This window comes from Arachis ipaensis, chromosome B9 (genome assembly GCF_059453495.1).
Source record: "Arachis ipaensis isolate K30076 ecotype BB chromosome B9, ASM5945349v1, whole genome shotgun sequence".
NCBI lineage: Eukaryota > Viridiplantae > Streptophyta > Magnoliopsida > Fabales > Fabaceae > Arachis > Arachis ipaensis.
This window is the reverse complement of record NC_142444.1, coordinates 129,088,490-129,092,949: the sequence shown is the minus strand read 5'-3', so window position 1 is coordinate 129,092,949 and position 4,460 is coordinate 129,088,490.

Genomic DNA, 4,460 nt, shown 5'->3' with positions numbered 1-4,460 from the left:
AACTAGATTAATTACCAATTCAGTTCTTATAACTATTAGTCATGTACATATATAAATATAATGACTAAAAATAATGACTAAAAATTATGTGTACTTAGCACAACGGTTAATTTTTAGTCGTTTGGAGTTGTTGTCCGAAGGGGACTGCACCCTTGTCCCCACGCATGAAAAAGGGCATCTTCCTCCGACTTTCCTTAAAATTATATACAAACATACTTCATTGACAAAAGGTTTTAAATGGAAAATAAGTCATTGGAACAAATAAACAAACAACATTAGTAATTTTATTGGTTTTCAAATACTACATCCATTTCATGTTAAGATATATATATATATATATATATATAAAGAATAAGTGAAATTATTTAGGAGATGATCAACACAATTTTGTAAAAAACACTAAATTAAATTAAACTAATTTTTAATGTTAAGACCAATTTAATACTTTCTATAATTCATATGTACATATTCTACCCAAAGTAAATAAATACTGTTAGGTGATTAACACTTTTAATAAAAAGAAAATTGATAGTTGGTTAGTATTAATTCAAATCCAAGATAAATACAATAAAAAGATATTGGTTCATTGCTTTTTTTTTAAAGTTTGGCCGATGTTGATATAACAATACAATCAATAATGCATAGTCAGTTTAAAGTGCCAAGTATTTTTCTTTTTCAGTATTTTCAACTGCTAATTTTGAATTTAAATTTTTATTATAAAAAATTATAAATTTAATTTTCACATTATCAAAAGTAACTAATTTTTATAAGCGCTACTTAAAAAATCATCTAAACACATAAATTTGATAAGCCATGTAAAATTATATATTTACACATGTATCAAAATTAAATTTAAAAAATTAGTATTAGAAAGTTATACCTTTTAAAATATTTGTAATAATAATTACTACTAATTAAGAGGTCGATCCATGCAATTTGGTTAAGAAAATAAAACAAAAAGAATACAAGCTTGGAATGAAGGCTTTGTCTTCAATGAATCCCTACTGAGAATATTCTTTCCAATGATGCTGTATCTGAAATTTTAAATATTTTTATTTAGCTCTTGGTTATTATTTAACATCCGAAAGAAAGAGAACCAGTGTTTTGAAATACAACACTCTAAAAGTAGCAACTAATTTCCTTTTTTGTGTTATCTTCTTTTTATTTTCCTTTTTTACACAGTTTTATCATTTTTAGTTAATATCTAATTAGTTATTTATTCAATAAGATCCTACTAATAAATACTAATACAAAAAATAGTTCAGAGTAAAAAAAATAATTCAAAAAAATTTATAACTCACCCCTATAGCTAATTATTCTCTCTAGATTATACTTTGTCCCAAGGTTATTCATCAGCATCCGTTATATACTTTCTATCAACTATATCCAAACCTGAATTTCAAAGAAATTCCTTACAAAAAAATTTTAAAAAATGAAAGAAATTACTTTGTCCTATTGAGTGAAAGTGACAAGCCGACAATATAATATGGGAAATATGAGTGTATTTGGCTTGTATTTTTTTAAAGATTTTATGATAAACAAAAAATAAAAAATATTTATTCAAATTAATCATTTTTTACCAATTAACTTAAGTTGATCGAGTACTCATCTATTTAAATAAGTTTTGAGTATTTTGAATTCTATTTTATATATATAATAATTTATTAACTAACAGTAAAATTCTAAATGAAATTTAGATTTGCAATAATTTAATTTTTAATTTATTGAGCTGAAAAATAATATAAAAATAAAAAAAATAAAACATTTCCAGACCAAATATGCTCTTTCTAAGAAGCTGCATAAGTAACAAAAATGCTTCAGTTTTTCAAAGATGCCTATATAGAGGGGCAAATTAAATGTAGAGTCTCAGTAGTCACAAAAAAAAACGTAGAGTCTCAATCAAAAGAACAGTAGTAGGGAGAAGAGTATCCATTCTTTTTGGAAGAAGACTTTCAAGAAAAACGTTTTGGCTAAAATCGTTGCTTTGATGACTTGGAAGCAAGTTCAAGGGGGCATGCATCTTGACCATTCAATGCACCCATTTCCAACTGAGGTAGAAATCTTTCGTATGCAAAGGATAGTGACTTCTCATTAATTATAGCTACACCCAAAACAAAACAGGTAGAGCCTCTAGAGGAAAAACTCATTGTATTCATGAAAAGAATGTCATTTTCAATTTGCTATTCCTCAGCTAGGAATAAGACATCCATTTGCAGCAATATATATGTTCCTAATAACCGAAAACCTTTCATATGAAACAGTTGCAGTCAAGTTCTGAAAATGGAATCAGCTATAAAATTGGTCAAGTTAAAAATTTAAATATTTAAAGGTATAATTAAAGTTTAATCACATCTGAATTAGATATAATAATAAATAATATATTTATGTATAATATATTATTTGTTATTATATTTTTTTAAAAAGCACCATTTTTGTTTTATTATTTTAAGAAGATTAACTATTAAAAAATAAAGTCAGTTCAACCGATTAATACATGCCATGCTTAACCCTAAAAGGAGTCATTCTTTCAATTGCACAATTAGATGAGTCCAATTAATATATGTCATCAATTAGTTCTTCCAAATATTAAAGTTATTTGTTATGAGTTAAATTTTAAAGTAAATTTTTAATTTCGTCTCTAAAATTGTAATTTTTTCATAAACTTAACAAAAGTGATTTATAGTAGTTTTTGAAATATTTTCTAGTAAATATTTGTAAATAGAGCGATAATATGTATGAAGGAAAGCCACGCTGAACAATCAACAGCTATATTACATGGCAATTATAACTTTTTTATTCAATTTAGTTCCTATGAATGGTTTAGAACTCTATTCCCGATTTTAACTCCAATAGCAGTTCTACACCATTAGAAGTCATTCTCCTTTTTCTCTTCCACTATTATTAGGTGTGTTTCGAAGGTTGATGATGTAAGGAGACAACAACGTCATTAGTAGCTCCAACAACCGATTCTATAAGGGAAGTTGTGGTAGAAGAACCACTAGAAGTAGCCATGAACAACTTCTAGAGAGGTATGGTAGTCGATCTGTCCATGCAAATTTCGGGAGGTCATTCTTGTTAATGTTGTAAGTGTGAGAAGTGTATAAAATTAGTCACACATTAAAGAAAGTAAAGAAAAGCAAGGAGTTTATAAGATGAGAAACCCATTAACTTACTACCATAAGGTTTTGAGTTGGATGTGATGTCTTTTTATCTTATGTTCTCTCACTTGATTCCTTTCCGAATTCTCTCCGATTATCGAGAGCAAGGACGGATCTATATACACTACAATTTGAAAATTTTTTTTGAGTAGTATATGATAATAATATTTATTTGCCTCCATTAAATTATTGAATTTGGCCCCACAGTAATTTTTTACTCAATATTTTAGTACTTAATAATCAGTTTAAAAATTTCATATTAGATGTTTATTAGAATGATCAATTCTCAATTTAAATAAGATTAGTGTTCTTTCTTAAAAATAAACTCAAAAAATGTTATTTATCCTTTTTTAAAATTAGTTTTAGTTTTTCTTGTAGCAACTATATTAATTGAAAGAATTTTTTCAACTATAAATATAAATGAGAGTTGGCTTTTAATTGTATGGGAAGTGAATTTCTAAATAATTGTTTAGTGATATATATAAAAAAAAAAACATTTCGATTGTATTGTTAAAAAAAGATGACTCAATTTTTTTAAAAATATGAAATCTAAAAATAGAATTATAAATTATATATTATTATTTAAAATTATTTTAGTGTTTTAATTTGTAAATTATATATTTTACAGATTAATCATATTTTACAATAACAAAATATAATTATAACAATAATTATGTTATATGTACATAAAAAGTAACTACTCGTATAGAATACATATTGAAATACAAAATACATATTGAAAATAAATTAAACAATAAATATATTTATACACAAATACATAATGGTTAATGAACAATTTTATAGCTAATTTTTATGCAATATAATATTTTTATTATAAAAATTATTAGAGTTTATTTATCTTGTGTCCTAAAAGTACATATTAAGATTACAAATTGAAAATAATTTTGTTAGAAATACAAAAAATTTAAGTTTTTAATGTATTTATTTTACCGTTATTAAATGAAAAAATTTAAAACCTTCTACTAATACTAAGCTTGTCAGTTCTTTTTAGGACACATTAATTAAACCCAAATTATTATTATGTTATATGTATTTTGGCTTCACTATTAAAATTTTCTGGATCCGATCCATTACTGGTTGAGAGTTTTCTACGATGGTCCAATAATTTTTTAGTTGTCCAAACTATAATGTAAAAGCCTTTTATTAATTTGTGTTGCTAGTCTTGTTATTTTAATAGATAATTTTTTTTTCATAGTTGTGTAATGTAATTGCAGATTGTTGGTAAAAGATGGCGTGATCTCTTTATCTGCATTGACAAAATTTAGGAGTAAGAAAAAGTAA